Source organism: Pocillopora damicornis, chromosome 5 (assembly GCF_964200805.1).
Source record: "Pocillopora damicornis chromosome 5, jaPocDami1.2, whole genome shotgun sequence".
Lineage (NCBI taxonomy): Eukaryota > Metazoa > Cnidaria > Anthozoa > Scleractinia > Pocilloporidae > Pocillopora > Pocillopora damicornis.
The window spans coordinates 15,831,834-15,843,719 of record NC_142674.1 but is presented as its reverse complement, the minus strand read 5'-3'; the positions used below and the strand labels follow the sequence as shown (position 1 = coordinate 15,843,719).

The window sequence follows — 11,886 nt, the reverse complement described above, 5'->3', positions numbered from 1 at the left end:
AGTGCATAAGTATGCATAGCCAATTATATATGGCACTACCCACCCCGCCTCAGAAAAGGGTCTTTATACTACATGACGAATGCTGTTTCCAGCTCGGTATACATATGTGAGAAATTTGCATCTCTGCCATACCAAGAGAAACAGCTACAGGAGAAATCGATAATTGCATAAAAAAAAACTTAGGTAAACGCAGGCGCAAAAGCAAAGTTTACTTCCAACAGAAAACCTGGGTGAACGGAAATGTGCGTCTAGTTTGTATGAAATATATTGCGGTGCACCTCCGAAGGGCGCACCGCAATATAATATATAACGGGAAGTTACGAACTCAATATTCACTGATTCGTGACTCGTAAAAAGTGTTCAAAATCTATTTACTACAGCCTTAAGAAATTTGATGGCTGTCTTAGGCAGCTATATAAACTAGTTGCTCGGGACGACCAGTAGGGAAACAAAGGTCGTCTTCATATCGGAGAGGGTTATTTTTAAAAGGACGTAGCTAACAATTAGGGAAACCTACCGAAGGAGGGATGTAAGACTATGGCTAAAACTTTTTTGCCTCAAGGGATACCAAAATAATGTGTGGAGGTTACGTCAGTCTAGTCTCTTTCGCAGTATTAAAGACAGGTTAGTAATCTTTTGTCAAATAATTGCCGGAAATACCCTAATATTTCTCAATTATTTGAAACAGAAAAAGACATCTCAGATGGCTTCCCCACCGGAGTGTATAACCTGGATGGTTGTGGGCCTGATTGAATCTGTCACCATAATGGCTCTGAATTATTTGACAGTAAACGATCCACGTACTTGGTGATAATCTTGGCAGTTGCAGACATGTTATCCGGGGGAATTTCTGCATTCGACCTCTTCTATGATGTTGGAGATATATGTAACTTCTGGGGGCACGATACGGAGTATTGGTATGATATATCAGCGGTCTTCCTCTGGTTTCCTGATTGTTCGTTAACAAATTAAATATGATTGTTATTTCTTTAGAACGCCTGAATGCAACGTTTTGGCCCTTCAGACATCGTACGATCAAAAAGTCAGTCTACTGGGTTCTTATTATTGCCGTCTGGTTGACAACACTCCTCTTTTCATATGCACTACTGATGATTTCTCACTATACACATAAAGAGGACTATTTTTACTAAGCTCTGGGCTCATTCAACTCAATTTGTCCTTTGGTCATTTGTGTTTCTTTCGTTTTTATCTTTGTCAAGCTTCGCTTTGGAAATCAGCCCCGACACCACGGCGCGGCAAATAGGGAAAGGAAACTGACCGTGACGTTGTTCACCATGACTTCTCTCTCTCTCCTATTGGGCTTGCCTTATGTTGTAACTACCTTTCCGGCTTTTGCCTTAAAATTTTTTAAGGTCATTGTCTAACACAGCGCTTTTCCATTTGGCACAAGGTTCAGCCATGTTGCTTTACGCAAACTGTTTTTTAAATCCAATATTGTACACTATGAGAATGCCAGGTTTTAGGGGAGCTTTAAAGATATTATGTCACCAACAACCTCAGCCACACAGACAGGTTCAGATCATTCCCCTCCGTGAGATTAACACACAAAATTGATTTGTACTGATGTGGGAGAAATGAACATTCAAAAAGATTCTTTGAAGGTAGTTTAAAATAGGAAGCGCTCTAAACTCTCCAACCTCTGTATTAAATTAAGAAAAAAAGAGGAAAGGAAAAAAGGAGGAAAGTTAAATTAATCAGATTACGTTATGGATCATTTGTTATTTAATGTACTTCCTTTGTCCTTTGTACGTTTCATGTGTAAGATTTCATTTTGTTCATCTGTGTTTGTTTGATCATCTCCATTACGTTAGATTTAGTTCTGCGTCAGTTTAGGTTTAGTTTGCGTGTGTTTAAGTTGAGTTCACGCTTTTTTGTGCGCGATTATGTCAAAGCCATTTTTTACCACTTTGTTTCACTTTGATCGTTTCTATCGCTTTGCCTTGATTCGCTTCATATTTTGTAGAGTTTCGCTGGATTCCGTTTTTGTGAAAGAAATAAATACAAGCACGTTAGACATTGTGATTGCAATTTTAATGTTATTGCGCAATTCAACATTATCGTATTATGTAAATCGACATTCAGGTGGTAGCTTGTCATTACAAAATAGCTTAACGTTTTACATCCTAAAGTTAATATGCATTTCCTCCATACTGTTCTCGATATATTTCCAAGGGATTTGACAAGGATAATTTGTTAAACAATCAAGGGTTCTTAAGTTGATGATCATTTCCTTTATTCTCGTGACCTTTTTGTTTTATTCAGGGCTGATACTGTAAGGAGAAATTAGATGTAAGTCAATCTTACAGTTCAAAGTGTTAACAGCGAAAGGATTTGTAGATGAGCTAGATGACCACTCTTTATCAATTTGAAAATACACATAACCAGAAAAAAAGAAGTTATTGGCTAAGTTATTTACTTATCTATCTCAAATAGTAATAGCAATAGGACTGAGTGGAGTCCAATTCGGTTTGCAATCATACATTGTCGCCAAGAATATGATTACAAACCGAATTGGACTCCACTAGGTCTTATTACCAATTAATCACAAAAATTACAATTTGCAAGAAAAGAATAATAGCTAAGTTATAAAAGAAAGAGAAAATCTGCCTTAAAAGACTGACAAAAGAAATTGGTGTTTCTATGGTGATTGAAACCGAGGCTGTAGTCGGTTAATTTAAACTACAACTTTGGATGTGATTGGCTTATTGAACTGTTCCATGACAAACTGTCCGATAACAGCTTGGGAAATAAATTAATGGCAAAATGTAAGCTTTTCTGACCAATCGCAATAGAGAAATTGTCATTTTTATGACGAAGACTGGTACTCTTAGCATAAATGCATAATTTAGAGATAATTAAGACTAATGCATGTATGAAATAATAAAAAAAAAATATGCCTTGCATCCTGTGAAAGTCCTGCATTACGAATTTTTTTTTTTTTAAGTTTAGCCTATGTACATGTAGGCTTGTACAGAGAGGAATTGGGGTCATTGGTGAAAACCATGATAATTTGTCAAAGAAATCAACCAACCGTTGTAATTTTGATTTGTGTTGAAGTTGTTTGGGTGATTAACAAGTTTTTTGTTTTCTATTTTTTTATTATTTTTTTTTTTATTCAAGCGCTGAGATAAAGTAGCGACGGGTTGGAAACTCAGCATTTCTACACGGCGCAAGAAGATAGCAATTTTTCCCTCTTTGCAGCTGCATGTGGAAAGTGACTAAAAGCATTATCAAGCAACATCGATGGAGGACGGTGGACAAGGAACGGTGGACAGGGAACGGGGAACGGAAAATAAAGAACGGGGAAAGAGGTGCGTGTAACGTGGAACGGAGAAAGGAGAGCCAGAGCAATGGAACGAAAGTAAATTAGCAAAAATCGGGTCGTCGGAAAGGTGAGAGGCTCGGTCACCTCAGTTAAGTCGCGTGGTGTCCTCAATCACCTTTAGTCGCTCTTTTGTCCTAGTTGTTATTTTTAAATTTTTTTCTCAGTCTATTTTTTCCTCTCTTTTTCTTAATTTATTTGTTATTTTTTGCAAAATTTGTTATGTATCCTAAAGTGCATTAGAGATCTAGATTCCATAATTTCCGAGTGCAGTCCAATACATTTTGATGTTACTTCTAATTTAATACAGAAAACGCCTGAAGTTACCGCATCTCAAATTAACATCACAAAAACCATTGAAAGGACAACTAGTTTATACTGAAAAACACATTTTTATTTTTAACTTGTTTAATGCAACTTTTGCTAGTAATGAAAACAGAAAAAACTGAAATTATGTTAACTCCTAAAAGCAGTGGACGGAATCATGCAAAATTCCTCAGAGCGTCTTTGTTGTTCCTTTCAATGGAAAACTGTAGGAAATCAGCCTAGTGTAACCTATCTGTCACCTGATTGAATGAGTTGGACAAATGTTAAACTACGTTATTGCCTAACTGATCGGAGGGTATGTTAGATACAAGAATTATTAACTCCATTCTGGCCACAGGCGACAGTCAACCTTTAGTCGTCGCGTGTCTCGGACCCGTTGTCCCAACTTTTCTTGTCATATATCATTTAGCAAGAAACAAAGGATAAAAACCTGTCAGTTTCATACATATCAAAAAAGATTATTATTCAGCTCACGTCCACTTTTTCCTAATTGAACAGCTGCGCACAGCTTACAAATGCCAATTTGCCATGCAAACGCCTTGTTCTACTCTGAGTTTTATCGCCGGAAGATTATGAAGAACCTGGCGACACTTTTAAGAAAGTTAATTGAGATAAGGTAGGCTTTGAAGATTATTTTCTTAAAAAAAATTACATCGGCCAAAATCTTGTCTTTGGAAAGGGTAGAGGTTCGGTCACTTCAGTTAAGTCGCGTGGTCTTTTTCGCTTTTTCTTCATTTACTCGCTTTTAATTGCAAAGTTTGTTATGTCTCATCGTGTGCAGTGCAAGCAAGTTGGATGTTATTGTTAATTTATTGCAAGAACGCCTGAAGCTACAGCGTCTTAAATTAGCACCAAGAAAACATTGAAAGGACAACTAGTTTATATTGAAAAACACATTTATAATCTTAACTTGTTTAATGCAACTTTACCAGTCATGAAAACAGATAAACTGAAATTAAATTAAATAGAATAGGAAAAATGGTAAGGTTTGAGTCGGTAAACGTGGACTCAGATTTTTTTATTTGTCCAACGCTCGTGACAAGACGAAAAACATCTTTCTCTGTAATAAAACTGTTTACTAAATGAATTTGACACAATTATGCAAAATTCTTCAGAGCGTCTTTCTTGCTCCTTTCAATGGAAAAATGCAGCAAATTACCCAAGTGTAACTTAACTGTCACCTTTTTTTAACGGTTGGACAAATTTTAAACGACGTTATTGCCTAACCGATCGGAGGGTATGTTAGAGACAGAATTCTTAATTCTTGATTATTATTCAGCTCGCAATCGACTATTTCGTTATTAAACAGCTGCACAAAGCTCATAAAATGCCAATTTTGCTATGCAAATGCCTCATACGATTCTGAGTTTCATCGACAGAAGATTATAAAGAACCTGAGGGGGCTTTTTAGAAAGTTACTGGAAATGAGGTAGACTTTGAAGATTATTTTCTTAAGAAATTGCTCTTAATCTTTTTCAATGTATCTAAAACGGAGCTCTCCCTAAATTCTAGTGAGAACTGATGGCAAGGTGAATTTGCGATAGAGGAGGGTTCTCCAATACACCTAAATTGGTTCGATTTATTTGAGGCTGTGTGAATTATAAAAATAACTTAAAACTTCATGTCACTCAGGTGACATGGGGTCAAGGGAACCCAACTTTTTTTGTATGTAGATCAACGTCTTCTGTAGCATGAATGTACCAAAAATTTAAAAAGGAAAACTACTTCAAAAAGTGGAGTGCTTTAACAGCTACAGCTGATATCTTCGGGTGATCGAAGTTAAATTTGTGATAAAGAAAAATGGGTTCAGACATTCGACACTTGTTTGTATGAAACCATGTCTGAAGGTAAAAAAATGAGAACCAGAACCGTTTAGAACTACTAAACAAGCGGAGTAAATTGGCGAGTGAAGCTGATAGCTGGAATGGAAAAGAATTTCATATATAGAGTATCAGTTTTCAAAACTCGCTTAACTTAAGGAAATAAATGATAATCGTTTTATATGCTTTTCTTGTTACTAGCCCTTGAAAAGAATTTTAAGAAAACATTTTTCTACGCCCACAATCACCTATGGAGATGCGTATCTGCTGGAAAGCAAGAATGAGCGGCCCATTTTTTCTTTCTATTTCAGTTTTTGCATTACCTTTCAATTGGTGAAAAAGAGAGGGGAAAATGAAAGAAGACTGCTTTAAATACGCCGGTGAAAAAAAATCAGGGCTTCAACGGGATTCGAACCCGTGACCTCCGCGAATCCCGTTGAAGCCCTGATTTTTTTCAGGCTTCTTCTTTCCAATTGCTTAAATTGGAAAATTTACTGCGATGATCACATTTCACTTTCATCTACAACCGCAGTACAAATATGAATTATTTCATATAAACTTCACAAAATTAAGTGTGGAGGTTACGCCAGTCTAGTATCTTTCTCAGTGTTCTGTTGTCAAATCATTGCCGGAAATACCATGGTATTTCTCAATTATTTGGAATAGGAAAAGACTTCTCAGATGGCTTCTTCACCGGAGTGTATAACCTGGATGATTGTGGGCCTGACTGAATCTGTCGCCATACTAGCTCTGAATTCTTTGACAATGATTGCATTTTGTAGAGATCGTAATCTTCGTAAACGATCCACATACTTGGTGATAAGATTGGCAGTTGCAGACATATTATCCGGGGGGACAGCTCCATTCGACCTCTTCGATAATATTGGAGCGATGTGCAACTTCTGGAGACACAATACAAAGTATCAGTATCAAATACCAGCGGTCTTACTCATCTGGTTTCTCGGTTGTTCCTTAACAAATATGACTGCTGTTTCTCTAGAACACCTGAATGCAACGTTTTGGCCCTTCAGACATTGTGTGATCAAAAAGTCAGTCTATTGGGTTCTTATAATCGCCATCTGGTTGACAGCACTACTCTTTTCATGTGCGTAAATAATGATTTATTACTACGGCGGATTATTATTCCTACGCTTGGATTTCATTCATCTCAATTTGTCTTTTACTCATCTTACGTTTTTATTTTGTGAAGCTTCGCTTTGGAAATCAGCCTCGACACCACGGCGCGGCAAACAGGGAAAGGAAACTGACCGTGACATTGTTCACTGTGACTTCTCTCTCTCTCCTATTGTGGCTGCCTCATGTTATAACTACTTTTCTTTTTTTTCCACCAACATTCTAAGTTCATTGTCTGAAATAGCGCTTTTCCGTTTAGTACGTGGTTCAGTCGTCTTGCTTTACGCTAAATCTTTTTTAAATCCAATATTGTATACTATGAGAATGCCACGTTTTAGGCGAGCTTGAAAGATGTTATGTCGCCAACGACCTCAGCTACACAGACAGGTGCATATCATTTTCCTCCGTGAGATTAACCCATAAAATTGAATTTAACTGTTGTGGGAGAAATAAACATTCACAAAGGTTCTGTGAAGGTAGTTTTTAATAGGAAGTCTGCTCTAAACTCTCCAACCTCTGCATTAAATTAAAAAAAAAAGGAAAGGAAAAAAGGAGGAAAATTGAATTCATCAGATTACGTTAAGGATCATTTATTTCTAAACGTGGTTCCTCTGTATGTTTCATGTGTAAGGTTTCACTTTGCATTTTGTTCATTTGAGTTTGAAAATCTCCATTTCTTTAGATTTAGTTCTGCGTCAGTTTTAGTTTGAGTCTGTTTAAGTAGAGTTCACGCTTTTCCCTGCGTGATTATTTCAAAGCCGTTCTTTACCACTTTGTTTCGCTTTGATAGTTTCTATCGCTTTGCCTTGACTCGCTTCACGTTTTGTATAGGCTCGCTGGATTCTGTTTTTGTCAAAGAAATAAATATAAGCAAGCTAGACATTGTGATTACAATGTTAATCAGATTGTGCAATTCAACATTATCATATTAATTATATAAACATTCAGGTAGTAGCTTGTCTTCACAAAATAGCTTAACGTTTTACATCCTAACGTAATATGCATTTCCTCCATACTGTCCTCGATATGTTTCCAATGGATTTGACAAGGAGAATTTGTTAAACAATCAAGGGTTCTTAAGTTGATGATCATTACCTTTATTCTCGTGACCTTTTTGTTTTATTCAAGGGTGATACTGTAAGGAGAAATTAGATGTAAGTCAATCTTGGAGTTCAAAGGGTTAAAAGCTAAAGGATTTGTAGATGAATTAAGTGACCGCTCTTTATCAATTTGAATATACACAACATCAGAAAAAAGGATGTGATTAGCTAAGTTATTTACTTATTATCTTAATTAGTAATAGTAATAGGACCGAGTGGAGTCCAATTTGGTCTCCAATCATACTTTTCTATGACTACAGACCGAATTGGACTCCAGGAAGTCTTATTACCAATTAATCATAAAAAGTAAAATTTGTGGCTATCAACATGAAAGCCATACTTGTGCCCGGTAACTCATTCCTTTTATGATAAACTAGTTTTTAGAAAGATACAATATTTTATAACAAAAACTCGATGCATAGGTTGTGCAAAAACCTTTAATTTGACTATACTTTTATAGCCAATACCAGTCCCTTCAAATGGTAAAATGTTAGGAGGATCAGAAAAAAAAACAATCTGCCATACATCTGCAAGATTTGATGCAATTATTTTAATTACAAGAATTTTAACTGATACTAGTAGATCTAATAACATTAAAAAATAATAATAAAATTTGCTTGAAAAATTAGAATTGAGCACAGGCTGGATAAACAGGATTCTTAGAAAAAGAAATGTGTGCTAATGAAAAAGCTAAGGAAACCTTTTTTGACAACATCTGCCTGTAGCTATATGGCATGCAGTAAGGTCTTTTGTAGTAGTCATAATCCCAGATTCATATGTTGAAAACACATGTACATGCAGATTTCCTGTAAACCTATAGTTTAAGCCTGTGATGACTTCGAAATTTTGATGCACACCTCAAATAAAAATAAATTTCATGTTTCTATTTATTCAGTTTAAGTTAGTGAGGTAATATTGAGTCAAACATTCAAGACGTACAATGACAGGTTCAAGAAATTTTCATAACTAATTTTTAAAGTTAGCCTACCTGGAATAATCATCTTGTACTGATGATGCCCAACAGAACTATCTGTGGTAAGAGGGCACGCTTTCCTTTCTTCATTTAAAGAAATAGTGATGTTATCGTCTTTCCACAAGCTCAGTGGAAAGTGAGAGTGAATGAGACTGATAGTGTCTTTGTTATTTAAATAAATGTCCATAGCCAGGATAAAAAGTCAGACATGGTCTGCACTACTCTCTTATTTTAATTTTTTAACCAATTAAGCTAAAGCTTTACATTCTTGCTTTGTGATTATGTGGATGCCAATTACTGGTAATTTAACTTTTATGAATTAAAATACAAAGAAATGTTCTCTCCATCTATGTCCCCTGAACATTATAGGGGAGGAGGCAGGTCAAAGTAAAAACATGAATTAAAAAAAGAGGGCCCCCATTAATTTCAGTCCTAATTAAAGGAGGATCCTTGTTTTTCCAGATTCCCATCCTTTTAAACTCACATATCTTGTGACCAATTCCTTATTTTGATGTTCCGTTTGGGTAGGACCAATTGTAAGAAACACCATGCATTAATGAAAGCTTGGTCCAGTGTATTCAATGCAATCTAAATAATAATATTGCATGTTAAAGTATGGTAACTTACACAGCAAAATTATATAATCACACAATTCCAAACAAAGGAAATCAGGTTATTGACCCACCTGCTTCAACTTTTGAGGGCTTAGGGTATAGAAAATAGACATGGTAAACAGCTACAATTAATACAAAGTTGAAAGTTTGAAAGCTAAAAGATGTACATGGCATTCATCAGACCCTATGCATACAAAAAGAAGAGCCACTTACCACAATACCTTCTCCCAAATGTTCATGCTTACAGGAAATCATTTATTTTTGTCTCTAGGTGGTACTCTATTTAGAATAGTTCTGCCAACACAAATGCATTTTTTCTAAGGCTATCTCATAGCACATGAAGGTACAGGTCAAGTGGAAGGTTCCTGCATGGGGAAAACTTTTTAATTACCTCAGCAAACTGTAATTTTCAGAATTGCAAGCCAAGGTAAATTTACCAAGTGCTCAAGTTTTCAAATTAGTTACCTAATTCTTACAGTGGAGTTCAATCCTTTTTGAGGTTATCTTCAGCTTGATGATCTTGTTACATGCGAAATCATTGAATGTTACTAAAATATTGAAATAATTACCTGATTGAATTTTTTTCTGGGTCTTAGCGTAAGAGAAAACCCAGATAGGACTCGACTTACCTCCTCTTTTTTGCGCGGATCCTTTGTAGTTCGCTTCTCTTTGTTGATGACCTCTTTTCAGTCCGTTTTCAGGAGCGACTTTGTATTTCCTTCTCGCATTGCTCTTTGCTAGAAACTCGCCTTCTTACTTATGTCCTTTATTGTTCTCTTTCGCATTCCTCTCGCCGTATTCTGCCTATTTTGGTGTCCTTTCTAACTTTTTTGTGCGATTTTCTGGACTCGCTTTACGCCGTTTACTTGTTGCTTTCTTTGGATCATCTGTCTCTTTATATTCAGCCTATTTTCAATTAAAACCCTCTCTCCACGAACTTGAATTATAAACATTTCCTCCGGTTGACGAAGCTTAAACTCTTCCGGTATTGTTGCCTTACGAGTTGTTTAGAAATTGCAACATACTGAGAATTACTGTTCAAGTACATCCTAATCAGTTTGATTTCCCGCTCAATGCGGGCGGCAAATCACATTTACTAGCTCACGTGAAGCCCTCGTGCAACGCCTATCCGTGTGCATGCAGTACGCTACTTTATAGCTCAACAATTGAGTATGCGCACTTTATCGTTATTTGAAGGTGTCTCCTGGCGCACACTTATGGGGTATCCAAGCTACGAACGCAATCGCGCCTGCGCATTACCTTCTCCCTCGCCCTTCCATTACGTAATGGCTAAGATAGTGTCCGTGGTACAGTTGGCCGTGCATGCTAAAAGCAGCATCTTGTACGGTCCTACTGTCGTACAGCCAAAGTTTTTCGGCTTGAGGTGTTACTACTATTTTGTATAATTATGTTGCTACGCAGGAGCTCCACTATTATTCAGATAACAATCGACTTTTTCCTTATTGAACAGTTGCGCACAGCTTCCAAAATGCCAATTTTGCCATGCAAACCCCATGTTCGACTCTGAGTTTTATCGTCGGAAATTATAAAGAAAGAAAATTAGTTGAGACACGGTAAGCTTTAGAGATTATTTTCTTAACAAAGTACATCGGCTCTTTGGAAAGGTGAGAGGTTCGGTCACTTCAGTCAAGTCACGTGGTGTCCTCAATCACCCTCAGTCGTTTGTTTGTTCTTGTTCCTATTTCGTGTTTCTTAAGTATTTGCAAAGGTTTTTTTTATGTCTCCTAAAGTACATTCGAGAAGTGGATTCCAGAATTTCGTGTGTAGTGCAATACAATTGAATGTTATTGTTAGTTTATTGCGAAAACGCCTGTAGCTACCACGTGTTAAATAAGCACCAAGAAAACATCGAAAGGACAGCTAGTCTTTACTGAAAAACACATTTATAATTTTAACTTTTTTAATGCAACTTTTACTAGTAATGAAAACAGAAAAACTGAAATTAGATGAAAATAGAATTAGAAAGACGATAAGTTTTGAGTCGGTAAACGTAGATTCAGATTTTTTTTTTGTCCAACGCACGCGACAAGACAAAAAACATCTTTCTCTGTTTCCTAAAAGAGGTTGACAGAATCATGCAAAATTCTTCAGAGTGTCTTTTTTACTCTTTTTTTATGGAAAACCAGAGGAAATCACCAAAGTGTAACCTATCTGTCACCGAACTGAATGGGTTCGACAAATTTTAAATAACGCTATCGCCTAATCGATCGAAGGGTATGTTAGAGACAGGAATTCTTAATTCTTAATTATTATTCAGCTTGCGATCGACTTTTCCTTATTAAAAAGCTGCGCACAGCTCATAAAGTGCCAATTTTGCCATGTAGAGGCCTGGCACGGTTCTGAGTTTCATCGGCGGAAGATTATTAAAGAACCTGGGGACGCTTTTAAGAAAGTTATTTGAGATAAGGTATGCTTTGAAGATTATTTTCTTAACAAATTTCTCTTAAATTATTTCAATGTTTGTAAATTAAAAGGGAGTTCACCCTAAATTTTAAGGGGAAGTGACGGTAAGGTGAGTTTCTGCCAGGGGAGGGTTGTCCATTACACCTTTGAT

General features: G+C 36.4%; 1 pseudogene; it reads left to right on the top strand.

Moving 5' to 3' along the window:
• The first annotated feature begins 700 nt into the window (after nt 1–700).
• On the top strand, nt 701–1,575 carry LOC149045616 (uncharacterized; annotated as a pseudogene).
• Nucleotides 1,576–11,886: the final 10,311 nt, after the last annotated feature.